Source organism: Maylandia zebra, linkage group LG1 (assembly GCF_041146795.1).
Source record: "Maylandia zebra isolate NMK-2024a linkage group LG1, Mzebra_GT3a, whole genome shotgun sequence".
NCBI lineage: Eukaryota > Metazoa > Chordata > Actinopteri > Cichliformes > Cichlidae > Maylandia > Maylandia zebra.
Genome location: NC_135167.1, coordinates 524,439 through 539,250, shown reverse-complemented (window position 1 = coordinate 539,250; position 14,812 = coordinate 524,439). Strand labels below are relative to the sequence as shown.

The 14,812-nt window shown below is 45.2% G+C and overlaps 2 long non-coding RNA genes across 2 annotated transcripts; both read right to left on the bottom strand.

The window, feature by feature from the left end:
- Nucleotides 1–7,356: 7,356 nt before the first annotated feature.
- On the bottom strand, nt 7,357–8,401 carry LOC143419885 (uncharacterized). Its single transcript, XR_013099908.1, has 2 exons — nt 7,611–8,401; nt 7,357–7,530 (listed from the first exon to the last, which is right to left on the bottom strand). It is a non-coding gene; the product is annotated as an uncharacterized LOC143419885 (long non-coding RNA).
- A 5,560-nt stretch (nt 8,402–13,961) lies between these two features.
- LOC143419883 (uncharacterized) lies at nt 13,962–14,463 on the bottom strand. Its single transcript, XR_013099905.1, has 2 exons — nt 14,380–14,463; nt 13,962–14,236 (listed from the first exon to the last, which is right to left on the bottom strand). It is a non-coding gene; the product is annotated as an uncharacterized LOC143419883 (long non-coding RNA).
- Between the last annotated feature and the right edge of the window lie 349 nt (nt 14,464–14,812).

Here is a 14,812-nt window from a genome sequence, read left to right as displayed (position 1 = left end):
CTGGCTCTCTTCCACAGTGTGTCTGTGTCCAGTCTTCCTCCACTCAACCCCAGCTGTTTGGACTCTTGTGTCATGGCCCGTGTGGCCATCAAGCCGAGTGGACTCAAAATGCAGATTAAAAACACACGGAGGCCTGGAGAGTGACGTGAATGATTTTCATTCACAGTGACGTGAAACTTGACATAAACAATTGAACATGAGTGAAAGGTGCAGGGGCTATTTACAGGGACGTGGGTGAAAGGGCTACACACACACAACGGTGCAGGCAACAGTAGGCTTGAAAATGTGTAACCGGGAGCAACCTATACACATGAACATGAGCTATGATCTGTGGCTATGAAACACAGGTTACATGAACTTGAGGGAAATGTCAAGAGAAAATTTCATAAACGTGGACGATATGATTACAGAGCTCCTGCGGTGAGTAGATGGAGAATGAGAACGACAGATGAGAGTCACAGTGAGGCCACACTCAGGTTTTGCTGATATTGTTCCACTGAGTTTTTCCTTGCAGCCTACTTGTTTGCAGGTGGAGGTGTGTGAAGGGGGAAAGACAAAGGCTGAGCAGGTCCAGGTGAGTTAAGGAGGTGACCCGGTTCCAAAGGTCCAGCTGAGGCAGGCAGGTGATAATGAAAACGGAGTCTGTGCTGGAGCCAATGTGGCGTAGGTATTTGAAAGAAGACCAGCGACCAGGTTGTGGATTGCTGCAAGCGACAGGTGAGTGCGAGCCGCGGGATTGAGCGGGGTAGGAGATAGCGCTAGTCTGAGATACTGCCGAGGTAATGAGCTGCAGGTGCGGCTACAGGGAGGAAAAGAGGTCAGCTCCGCCCAGAGGAGGAGACTCGTAGCTGCCAGAAAAATACTGCCCTCACCTGGACTGTGATGATTGCTTAGTTTACCGTGTATGTTTCCTGATTTAGTGTGATAGTCTTTTGTCCTGTGTGCGTTATGTCTAGTTCTACTTCCTCTGTGTCATTAGGTAGATTATTTCCAGCCGTGTTCCCACCTGTTTCCCATCCTGTCAGTTTAAGCCCTCAGCTTCTCTTGGCTCCTTGTCTCGTCTCATGTGTGTTTCCTGTTTATTTCAGTCTCTGTAACGACACGTGTTCCAAACCAGCCTGCGAGTCCTGCACTCGGGTCCTGCCTTCCTACTCCATGTTGTCCTGAATGTCACACCAACCAGTCACAGCAGATAGCCGAGTATGACTCAGCAGGAGGTTTTGTCCTCTCATTAAAAGGGAGTTTTTCCTTTCCACTGTCGCCAAGTGCTTGTTCATACGGATTTCTCTGTAAAAAAGGTTTAATAACACATTCATGTTTAAAATAGTGATTCTACTGCAACAACCATCAGCTGATTGATTTATCACAGTTTGATGATCTGTGTGTGAACTCCTCCATACGAGCCTCCACCCTGCCCGTACGTCAAATAATGAGCTAATGTAACAGAAAACATGCTGGAGTGTTTCTGCTTGGTCTCTCAATCTCTCTCTCACACACACACACCAACAAATTGCTGAAGGACGTTTTGTGATTGGGGGGGGGGGCTTTGGTTTCGTGAGGCCAAATCAATTAGCACATCAAGGAGGCCCTCACCTCCTCCACACCTGATGGCCGTGATGACATATCTAACACAGCAGGAGGATAACAGGAAATAGAAGTGAACCCTGATGATGTCAGAGAGTACTGATGATGTTTGCTCAGGTAATACTTGAGACCATACGGCGACATGAAGAGGAGCGAGGAAGCTGAGGGGACGAGAAGGCCTTAAGCAATGACTTCAGAGGGCACGGTGGAAACGGGGAAAGCATTCATTCATCATTATTGTCAGGGGCTTTGGCAAATGATAACAATTTGTCTTCATCCCTATTTTTAGACAATGAGGCACAACAGCCATTTTCTCCAGATGGAAGGAGGCTTGTGTGAGCAGTATGCTGCATTTTACAGAGTATTCCTTAATTAGGCGTGTGTGACTATTATTTTAAACTTGCCTGGACTTCAGTGACATATTTAGATGTATGGATCTGTATGTAGGCCACGGACACTCGCTTCTCTTTAGGAGCATATTTATAAAACGTGCATATTTAAGATTGAACTGTGCCGTCAGTCACCTCAAGCACAGCAGATCAGCAAGTGTGCGTTAAAACAATGTTTTACATAATAATACTTAAAGTAATGAAGTCTCCGGGGTCAAAGTGACAAAAGCAGGAACATGTTGAGGCTTTATTAAGAGACTTTATTAAAAGTCAGTGCTATGTGAAGTTGTCATGTGTGTGTCCCTGCTGGGCTGGAGCAAGGTCATGCTGTGAACTGCAAACAATGAAGATAAATTGGAGCTGCACCCATGAAGGAGGTGTAGGTGACAGCCAGCATTCGGTGAGACCCCGACCGGTTGTTGTCAGGCTGCAGCATAAACGCTCACTGTTAAGTGACCTGTCCGGAGAAGCTGTGGGAAAGCTGCAATTAAATCACGAGAATCTGTGTTACACTGGTACATCGCCGCTGCTCCTCCTCACACGGTTATGCTTTTGCTATCGAAATGACCTTTCACCCTTTCTTCTTTAAGCCTATAAGCCCTTCACGCCTCACGGTACCCTTGGTGCTTTGCACCCATGTTTGTGTTGACCTCAGCATGAGTCTTGCAGTTTTGCTGGATTGTGCTGTACCATGGTTCAAGCCTGAGGCCCAATCGCCCTCCTCTTCTCTCGTATTCCTTTTTCTGACATCTTGATGCATGCTCAATCATCCAGGTAAGGAAAACGTTGAGTCTGTTCATCTGGACACTATGTAATTTCTCTAACATTTTCCTTTGAGCTCCTTTTGTTTCAAACTGTTTTCCTCATCCTCATCCTTATTTTAACTTTAATGTAATTTGGTTTTTTTTTTTTGAATGGCTGTTGGATTTATTTGATTTAATGAACCCAGGACTCTGTGACCTCTAAATGCAAGACTTCTTCGTGGAGTTTGATCGACTGATCGCTTTTACTGTTCCGTTCCAGGTCAAACTGCTACAGACTGTAGATTTCTTTAATTTGAGAGTGAAGGCCAACCTATGCTCCTCTGACAAATCCCCAGCTGAACAAACTTCTCTAAAGCTCCGACCCATATGAAGCAGTTCACTCGTTACATATGACTGCCTCATTGAAGATCGGTCTCTAGTGAAAATACCTGTCTCCAGCTGCCTAGGTAACCCTCCAGTACAACATCCCCAAGCTTCAGATAACGCCACCCATTTCAAAACCTGAAGAAATCTTCCATGGCCCACCTCAGCCTTTCATCACAGCTCAGATCATTGATCTGACACTTGAGGTTGAATCTCCAGTAAGACCTTACCTCCACCTGCTCCCTATTTCCACCTGCTGAGCTGCTGTGTGGCTGCAGCTCAGGACGTAGAGCAGGTTGGTGGTTCGATCCCTGACACTAACCCTAAGTTTCTCCCTGATGCATAGCAGTGTGAATGTGTGTAATTGTTAGATAGACAGGGTTAGGCTAATCCCTGACCCTTAAGAGTAGAAAAGAATCGAGCCAACTCTAACCAGGTTCGAAAATAATTCATTAAGTATGATGTTTTGATTTCTTTTTTGCTTTTATTGCGGCAGGAGCAGACAAGAGAGATACATGAGTGTGTTGTGGCTGATCTTCATCCTGTCGTGTGTTGATCACTACCATTGTAACTTGTAACTTCAGTCAAGTCGAGGTCAATTCATGTCCAGCCCCGCCCACTTCACGTTGTTGGCTGTCACAGTTTCATGTTGCCGATGGTCTCCAAACACCACAGAAAAAGAGAAAACAGATGAAACATTAGGTGATAGTGTTTGTTGTCTTTCTCCATCCTAATTATTGAACATGAATCCATGCTCCCTCTGCGCCATAAGAGTGACACATCCTCTCCTTCCTCCTCTCCATGCTCAGACATCGGCCCTGATCGCTCTCACCAGTAATTTATAACGCCTTCGCTGTAGTCGCCTATTCCAGGGATGTACCAGAGCCTCTTAAGACCACATCGATTTTTATTTGATTAAATGTCCTGCTGGTTTGCAACAAATTAGCAGGAGTTTAATCAAATCACAATCAATATTTACTTAATAATCCTCCAACACACACCTCGCTCAGACTGAGCTAAAATCCACCAGTAAATAAGGAGGAACTGACCGACTGTGCATGCATGTTAAATAAACTCGAGTCGGGCTGCACTGCAGGTTTTGTTGTGTTTGGAAAGTAAATGGTCTAAAAAAATTGTAGACTAGATTCTTTTAGGTTTAAGCTGTTTGTTTTCACAGAGATCAGGATAAATGTGAAAATAATAATGGATTGGATTTATATAGCGCTTTTCAAGGCACCCAAAGTGCTTTACAATGCCACTATTCATCCACACACTGGTGGAAGCAGCTACAGTTGTAGCCACAGCTGCCCTGGGACAGACTGACAGAAGCGAGGCTGCCATATCACACCATCGTCCCCTCTGGCCAACACCAGTAGGCGGTAGGTGAAGTGTCTTGCCCAAGGACACAACGACCAGGACATCGAACCGGTGACCTTCCAGTTACAGATGCGCTTCCCAACCCCCTGAGCCCGATTTGTGTTTGGTCAGTAAAGCTGATTCTGATATAAGACAAAGCTGAACTCTGCATGTGGCTGCAGAGAAGCTGAAATATCAAAGTGTTTCCACATATTCACGCTGTGGCAGATCTCCACCATTAGAGAAGTTTAACAAAGATCAAAGCCAAACAAAGGGTAACATCTCCTGGGTCTAGGTGCCGTTTCCTCCTCCAGGGGTGAGGGTACCTAGACCTGGGGTATAGAGTACGCTTAGGGAGTGTGATTGTGTGTACATGTCCATGTATGTCTATCCCTACGTTGGGTGAGTGCTGACTATTTGTATATGCGTGCATGAGGGGGGGAATGCATGTTTGTGTCTGTGTGTGCCTGTGTGTCTTACACTCCACCTCTCTGGGAACTCCCAGGCCCTCCAAGGTCTATCTCCCGTCACCACACTCCCTGCCGGTAACTTGTGCCCTCAGGGGTCGGTGCGTTGGTGGTTCTTGGTGTCCGGGGCTGGGCGCTCAGGTATGTACCAGCTCACTCCCGGTGACTACTTGGCGGGGCCTGGTGCCGTTTGCTCAGTCAGGCCTCTTCCGGGGCAAAGGGGGCCCTCGGGCCTCCGGCCTCTGGGCCTGCAGCTCGGTTCACTCTGGCACAGCTGGCTGCCGGCAGAGCCAGCGGGCACGCCACTGCAGCCCCCTCATCTGGGGCTCTCCTCAGCTCTTCCCAGGAGGGTGGCACAGACGCCCCTCCGGTGGTCCTTCTTGGGCTCTCGCACTCTGGGGCCTCTGGATGCCTGCAGCCTGGATCTCCTCCATGCCTGCTTCATGCCCTGGGGGACGGAGCTATGGCTCTCTACATCCTCTAGCAGACCATTACATGTGGAAACCTTTTGAATACAAGCGCGCTGATCCACACAGGTGTGCACACAGGTGTTCACTGTTCATAGACATAAACTACACCTTTATTGGTGCTATTTCCAAGCACATTGTGCGCTGTCGGCCCTGCTTGCTACACAACAGCATTCAATATTTCGTATTTACTGCTGTTTACACTTGGCTAGATTAACGTGATGGTGTTGTGTTTAGTATGTTGCTTTGTTGTTTTTGCTTGTTTTCTATTCTTTTTCTCTCAACAGGTGATCCAGGAGATTTTTTTCTCTTCTTTCTCTTTTTAAGTTTCCTTTCTCACTGTCCCTCTTCCCTTCTGTTTTTCTTTTCCTTCATCTTTCTTTCTCCCTTTCTTATCCCTCAGTCATGTCTGTCCCGTCTGTAACAACTGAAAAAAAAAATAACAACAAAGGTTGATCAAATGGACCAATATGGCAAGGCCGTGATGATCCATTTGGCAAAGTAAATCCATTGGGTCTCCTTGTTGGTCTTCAGACAACAATTCTGACGGCTAAAGAATGTATAGGAATTTCTTTTACTTATGTATTAATCACATTATCTTATTGTATGATGCCTTGGTGCCACTGGATTTTAACATGTCTGACACTCATACATTAATACAAATGGTTTTTTGTCTCTTTGAGGACTCTGGGAGGTAGCAAGGGAGTGTGAACCTTAAGGTGTGAAACAGCTGTGTACTGCCTTTTGTTCCTGGAGAAGGTATTTAACTGAGAGCCATGCTAGCCTCAGAGAGACTCTGCTGACCGTCTGTCCCGCGGACATGCAGGGGCTCCAACAAGCTTGGTTGTCTGTTGTCTTTGTGTGTTTGGATTAAAGAATGTTAGCTACCGCTCACCGCTCATCTGCAGGCTTTATTTAAATGGAAAAACTTCCACAACAAGAACCAAATGGGACAGGCAAAAAACAAAAACAAAGATCAAAGCAGATCAGATTTAGTTGTAAAAATGTTCAACTCAAGGCTCCGCAGGCCAAATCTGGCCCTTCAATAATCCAAATCCCACCTATCAGTTTATGTTCATTTAGTCTCATGTGGTCTCACGGTGAAATCATTGATAGTCTTGTAGCCCATTTCAGGCTTATGCAGGTTTACAAACCCTGACACATTTGACAGACTCACCCATGGTTGAAGAAACGGAAATAATTTTCCATTCGTCCTTCAGTGTGGTGCAGGCATCCTGCACACTGAGCAGAAAGAAAGCCCAAAGCATAAAGTTTCCACCTCTGTGCCTTACTGTGGGGATGCTTTTCTTTGGGTCATACTCAGCATTTCTCTTCCTCAAAACACAGCAGGCCGAGCTGATCTGACCACAGCACTTTCTCTGAAGCCTTCTCTGAATGTTCTTCAGGTGGGCCTGTCTTCTTGAAGATTTCCATCCATTATGGTGTTCTTGGTGACACTGCCTTCAGATCAAATCAAATCAAATCAAATCATTTTTATTGTCACGTCACATGTGCAGGTACACTGGTACAGTACATGTGAGTGAAATTCTTGTGTGTGAGCTTCACAAGCAACAGAGGTGTGCAAAAACACAATAACATAAAACAAGCAAAATATAATAATGGGTAAATCTGAGAGTAATAAATATATGTACAATATAAGAGTGTATGTATTACTGGATGTGTATACTAAATATGTTTTTCTACGCATGTGTGTGTGTGTGTATACATATTTTACAAATTAAATAGAGTAAACAATAAATAAAATATATAAAATATACAGAGGTTGGTAGTTGGACATGTGCAAAACAAGTGGCATTTATATACAGTGTGGAGTGCATAATGTTGAAGTTCCAGTAGTAAGGGTGAAGTGTTGATCTTATGTGCTGCACAATAATGTTTAATATTTTGTCACGGTGTGGCATGGCACACCGTGGAAGGAGTGGGGAAGGAGGACCCAGGCGCGGTGCTCTATGTATAGACAGTGTTTATTTACAAAGTGAAACAACGTAACAATAAATCCCCGTGTTCTCCCAGACTCCAGTGTCGTGTCTCCCCGTGAATAGTCCGTGTTTCTGTGCTCTCTCCGCTCCCGTGTCAGCACCCCCCGGTGCTCGCTGCTCTCGTGTCTTCCACGCTGCTCCTGCGGGAAACATAAGACGCAGCCGTCAGGACACATACAACTGCGGGCATGCACACTAACTCAATAACAGGACGACTAACGTGGAGTCTCATGCAATGATCCCGCGTCGGTGGGAGCTCCAAGACTCTCTTAAGTAGCTCCCCCGACGAGGCCTGATCAGCAGCAGGTGTGTGGCTTCGGGTGTGGCCAGTCCCCTTGCAGGACCACACCCTCCAGGCCTGACGCCGCCTATAAACAGGTGCTCAGCCACACACACACATATATACACACACACAAGCACAGAGAAGGGAAGCAACACCAAAATACATATAATAATGATAATAAGAATATAATTCATAACTGCTCAGGGATCCTGGGTCGCTCAGACCCAGGACCCTGACATATTTAGTATTTACTGTCATATTCCCATATATCATTGTGATGTTGTTTATTCTATTACTCTTGCTCTCTTCTGCTTGTTTTCTTTTTTCTTTCTCAGCAGGTGATCCAGGTGATTGATATATGCATTTTTTTCCCCTGCTCATTCTGTTGGTTTTTGTCTTTTGCCCTTCTCCCCCGGCCCTCTTCTCAGCTGTTTCTCTTTCCCTCTTTCTTTCTCCCCTTCTTTCCCCCAGTCAAGTCTGTCCCGTATTCAGTAAGTGAAAATAAAATAAACAATAAAAGGTGAATCAAACGGACCATTACGGCAAGGCTGGGATGGTCAATTTGGTAAAGTAAATCCGTTGGGCATCTTTCTTTGCCTTTAGACAACAATTCTGATGCAAAAGAGCCAAACGGGACAGGCAAAAAAAAAAAAAAAAAGTAAGGGTGAAGTGTTCAGCAGTCTCATGGCCTGGTGGAAAAAGCAAGTAAGTAAGTAAGTAAAATTTTATTTATATAGCACATTTCTAGATAGAAATCACAAAAAGCTGTCTCTCAGTCTGCTGGTTCGGGACCGGATGCTGCAGAACCTCCTTCAAGCTCTTCCCATGTATTTTGGACTGATCCACCACCTTTCTCACAATCATCCTCACCCCATCTTGCACAGAGCTCCAGACTGATAGCGACTGATGGTGATTTTATATTTCTTACATGTCTGAATAGTTGTTACACTTATAACCTTCTCTGCCTCCCTCCTCCTGCTCCACCACAACCACCCACACATGCAGGGCCTTGGAGTAGGGGTATGTCACCAGGATGCAGAGGAGGCTACCCCCCCCCCCCCCTGTCCCCTTCTGGCTGCCTCTGCCTCAATTTTATCCCACAACTTAGACATTCACATTACTCACACCCTCATTACACATACATATAGGATCTTGGGGGTGGGCACGATACACGGAGTCCAAGTTACCATCAGGGTGTACGCCTCACCCCTGGCGTCGTTGCCCACCTCTCAATTTTAAATACATGTAGACATTGAGGGCTAGCAGGAGGGACTATGCGCTTACCTGCTGCTCTCTGGCAGGTAGCTCTATGCCCTCCTGGGTTTTAATTGCACCTTAGAACACACATGCATCAACACTACAATGAGCGGGTGGAGGGAGGCTTGGAGTCTTCTCTCACCCCCATTCTCTGCGGCCTACTGGAGCGGGGGGGCTAGGAGGAGTGGGCCGTCCGACTGCGGTCTGGGGCCTCCCTGCTGCTGTGGAGTCGGGGCGGTCTGCCTCTCCCCACCGCAGGGAAAAGGGTAACACCACCTGGGTCTGGGTGCAGTTCCCCCCTCCAGGGGCAAGGGTACCTAGACCCGGTTAGTAGAGTACGCTTGGGGAGTGTGATCGTCCCTTTATGTCTGTCTCCACGTCGGTTGAGTGTGAAGTACATATGAGAGCATGGGGGTGGGAATGGATGTTTGTGTCTGTGTGTGCCTGTATGTCTGTGTCTATATGTCAGGTTGGGTATCAGACGCCACCTCTCTGGGGACATCTCGGGCCCTCCAAGGTTTGGAGGCCTATCTCCACCCACCACCACTTCCCCTGCCGGTGGCGGACTCCCTCAGGTATCGGTGCGTTGGTGGTTCTTTGTATCTGGGGGTGGGCGTCCGGGTACACACCGGCTCACTCCTTGGCGGCCGCTTATTGGGGCTCGCTCGGGCCACTTTGGAGGTGGGTGCCCCCGGCCTCTCGGCCTGGGGCTCGGTCACTCAGGCACAGCTGGCTGCCGGCGGAGCTCACGGGCGCGTCACTGCAACTCCCCCTGGCTTCTGCTCCGCGGCTGCTGAGTGAGCCCTCATCTGGGACTCTCCTTAGCTCTTACTGGGACAGTGGCGCGGCTGCCCCTCTGTGGGTCTTCCTTGGTCTCTTGTGTTCTGGGGGCCTCTGGATGTCTGGAGTTTTGATCTCCTCCATACCTGCTTGATACCATAGAGGACAGGGCTGTGGCTCCCCACACTCTCTAGCAGATCATTACATGGAGAAACCTTTGGAATGCAAGCATGCTGATCCACACAGGTATGCACACAGGTGTACACATGGGTATTCACAGATGCGGACTACAGCTTTCTTGGCTGCTGCCTCAAAGCACACTGTGCGCTGTCTATCTTGCGTGCTCCACAATATCGTTTACTATTTAGTAACTATTGATATCTATGACTAGCTAGTTTATTGTGATGGTGCTTTTTTTTTTTTTTTATTATGTTGCTCTTTGTTGTTTGCTGTCTCCCCTGTTTTTTTTGTTTTTCTTTCTCTACATACAGGTGACCCAGGAGTTTTTTGTTTTTTTTTGTTTGTTTTTTTCTCTCTTCCCCCCCTTCTCACCGTCTCTTCTCCCCTTTGGTTTTCTTTCTTCCTCTCCCCCTCTTTCTCTCATTCTTTCCCCCTGTCCTATTAAAAAAAAAAAAAAAAAAAAAAAAAGGATGACAAAGGATGAACTGAAGCTCCGCCATCACGTGATGTCACATGCTGCTGTTTCTGATGTCACTAAAAAAAAAAAAAACCTTCTCACCGAGCTTCTTTCTGATGGCCCAAGCGAAGTGTGAAGTGCATAAGTTGACTCAGTATAAGTGCATCACAAACACAGTATTAAATATTTTACACAATCATTGCAACAGTCACATCTTCCTTTATGTTTTTGGACATTTTAAATAAAGTCAGATAAACTATTTGTGCCCTGCTTTCTTCTCCAGTGTCATAGCAGCTCATAAGCCACCTTTGTCTCTAAACACCATTTATCATAATGCTGTATTTCAGTAATGAAACTTCAATGCCATTAATTAAATGGGCATGGTTCATTCCCAGCACTCTTAATGGAAGCAGAGAACACTGATAGAACAATCGACAGAAATTATAATTCTGTTTAAATATGATTTCAGCTCCTGTTTTATTCTAATTACAGACCAATCATGTGACGTAATGGGCATTTATCAAATTTGTCACATTTGCAGGCGTCCTGGTAATCAGCTCACTCTGACCTGCCGCTGCAGATGAGGAATAAAAGGGGAGCTGCAGTGACGTGCAGATTACAGTACAGGTTCAGTATTGTGCAATCTGCCCAGATTAAAGGCCATTGTAACCATTTTTAAATGCTTTAAAGTAACTAGAATCATTTTAAGGTTATTGTCATGTTTTTCAGGGAACCCTTTTAAGTGTGAGACCAGTCCTAGAAACAATGCCCTAACGTGACTCGTTTATTGAGCCTGATGAGAAACACAATCACTGCCTCCATCATGTCCACAGACAGAATGCGTGAAGGTCAGTGTGTGGGCAGTGCCCCCGTCACACTCTGATAATTAATAAAATAATTAATTATAGTGTCATTCTAATTAATAATATACATCAGAACTTCAGGACAGTTATATAAATAAATAAATATATAATCAGAGTCTGTACAGTCAGTTTCTCTTTCAAATTAATGTGACTCTTGCAGTTGCTATTCAAAGGTTAACACCTGTCCATGGATCACGCACACTGACGTGCAGACTTACATATTTAGTGTGACGTAGCCTTATCAATGTTCGGATTAATGATCATTGCAAATTATGCCTCTTGAAAAATGTTGCCTGTTGTGTGTGTGCTGATGCTGAGACAGCAGTGTAGAAAAATCACCTCAAAAATCATATTTGTTATTTACCATTTTTAATAAGAACAGGTTTAAAAAATCCAAATAAATCCTCTGCTGAACACTTCAGCTATTTAAAGGTCCTGACATGTTGGGCTGATAATAGACATGGGCAACGCTGATGACACGTGTAATGTCAGATGCCACTGACTCATCAAAAATGAGCAAAAAGAAGGCTTGAAATAATTTTTCATGTTTTATATTTTATATCCTGAAAGGCTAACAGTGAGTGTAGATTTATAAAAATAAATGCACAGATCTTAATTTAAAATGCGTGGATGTTCAACCCATCCTTCCCCTCTGTCTTAGTGACGAGCCTCAGACGTGACACTTGGATTTAAAATGAGGAAGAAGGCTTTCCTGCTGCTGTTTTGCTCCGTATCATTTTTCTTTCCTTGCCAACAGAAAAAGGCAACCTCAATTTGTGTCAAGTGTCCCTTTAAGACGTTGAGATTAAAGCTGTAAAGTGGCGTCTGTCAAGAGGGCCTGATGCCCTCGGGCCCCCTACTAACATCTGAGAGCTACCGTGGTGTTGCTCAGTATCATCTCCTATCACATCACGTCAGTGAGAGCAGACGGGCAGCCGTCACCGAGCTGACAGCACTGATTCACATCAGCTGAGCTTCATCCACATCTGGCCTCGATCGAAGTTGACTCCGTGCCTTTTTGAGCCCAAACGTGGGTATCCAATCCAATGTGTGTCACACGAGTACCGAGGGGGGACGAGACACTGATGTCTGGCAGTTTATGATAAAGACAGGATGATGCTACAGACACGAAAAACTCTGATGTTTGATCCGTTGCACAGAAAACAGAGAGAAAAAAAGAAAGAAAAGAAAAGTCAGTCACTAATCTGATGCAGCGCTGAGCGAGAATAACTTCAATCATCACCAATCCGTTTTCATGTTTAACCAACACGGGGAAAAACTAAGCTGCTATACCTGACTCTGATTAAGCCTAAAACAATCCCAAAATGTCAAAAATTAGAAGATTAAGTAAAGCAGAAATTCTTTAAATGTATTCTCTGTTTCCAAAGTTTGCTTTAATCAAAAGTATAAGAAGAGAAGAGATGATTACAGATTCAGTCAGAGCTCCAGTCTGAAGTCGAACCAATAACAAGGGTTTCTTTCATGTCAGCAATTATTTTCAGAGGTAGAAAGCTTCAGACAGTAAAAGAAATGGTGGAAGATGATGCTCATCATGCAAACTCATAGATCTAAATCTGTGAAGTGTTTGATTTGAGCCAAAGAGGAGCAGACAGGAACTGTGTCAGAGATTTTTAATGTCACACCGACATCAGTGACGAAACCTCGAGAACCCCCGAACACATCTCTGTCTTTTTCAGGTCCATAGTTTGGTTCCTGGACTCTGCTGAAGCAGTGCTGCATGACTCACAGTGCCAAATAATCCTTTTTTACCAGCCCCTCCTCTGTTGTAGCGCCTCTTCCCTTAAGACAACCTTCCTATGATTGGCAGCCACTTGTGATTCTGATATAGCGCATTTCTACCCCCACCCATACTCTGATCAGGGATCCTAAATGTACACTGAGATCATTATTAGAAACTCTGAGAATATTTAATGTGAACGCAGGAAAAGGAGAAATATGGCAGAAAGTGAAGAGAAACACTAAAGGTCCACTTTAGGAACATCGACAGCAGGACTTTGAGCTGAATCATGAATCATTAGTCTCAGGACTGAGGAAGTTAAAGAAGTCCAGATGTTTCACAAGGTGTCCAAGCTAAACTGCATGGAGTCCCTGTCTCGTGTTATTCAGGTAACATCAACTGCTGGTCTGTTTGTAAGGCATCTGTTTACATGTGCTCTCTGTATCTCTGTCCCCTCTCCCCCCATTTTCCCTCATAAATAAATAAAGTGAAGATTTATTGTAGCAAGAGCAGGTCACATTTCAGGCCTCAGAGGCAGGCAAATAAGAGACTTCCTTTACCAAACTTCCAAACTCTGAAGCAAAGGAAAACAAAATATGGTGCTAGAAAAGTCCAGCTAAGAGTCGACCACCAGGAAAATGAGAAAGCTGACTCCAAAAAGCACAAGACAATAACGAGACGTGGGTGAAATAACTGAGATACATAATGCAATTGAGCCAAAACGTGGGGAAACAAAGACTGGAAGTAAAACTGACAAGAGTGGTTGACCAGTAAGAGACATAAAAACATCAGAGACGTGGGAATATAAAATAGATTAGAGAGCATTAGAGGGACAGGCAGTAAAACAGAGTCCAGTTTCTAAACTATGAGGGCCAGAAGCTTCAAATCGTTCTCCATGAACTTATTTCGCGAGCTTGTAGTTGCCATATGAGCATAAAAAGGGTCAGTTAACCAATGCCAGCATTAACCTTCCTCTTAGCACGTCAGCTGTGCGTCACTCAGAAGTCTGCTAATTCACCAGAGTTGCCTCTTTAATCCTCCGTGGAGATGGACAGCTCCCAGCGATGACTCAAGGACCCGGGGTGGCAGCTCGGCTCGGCCTGAATTAAGGAGCCCTTCAGATCTGCTGATAAACTGTCAGCCGAGAGTCAGTCTGACTGTCAGCGCCTGTTTGTAATGCACCGAGTACATTCATTCCAATATCTGCTCCTCCGTCCTCCCAGCAGCTGAGACCAAACAGTCAGCATGTGAGTGTGCCTGCAAGCATGTCTGCGTCCATCACAACAGCCTGGGGCGATAAAAGTAAGGGCACAAAACATTTTATCTCGTGATCACAAGAAGCAACTAAAACCTGCTTGTAAAACTGAGAAAGGAAGAATTAGAGAGCTCTATAAGTGGCTGTAAATATGGACCAAGTCACAGTGACATTACCTGAAGTTTCAAACTTTTGCCATGTTTCTAGTGAGGGTGGGACCTGGCTTATCAATCAGAGTGTAGCCCTGCCCCAAATACTCCCCTGAAATGCACAGCGAGCTGCCACAAATTAGCTCTCTTATTACCTGGCTAAGTCACCATGGTAACGAATTCTGATCACCTGGATGGGAGCAGGTAATATTCAGAGTTTCAGTTTAAAATCATCTGAAGTGCCACGTTTTCACAGATTGTTTTATATACAGCATCTTTTAAGTGTGATATAGCTTGTCTGTGAAGGTTCTCAGTCATCCAGGTCATCGTAGTCAAAGGAGCTTGCAAAGAAAAGTGTCTGGACTTCTTTAAGTTGCTTGAAGACGTTTCACCTCTCATCCGAGAAGCTGAACTGAAGAACTGAAGAAGCTTCTCGGATGAGAGGTGAAACGTCTTCAAG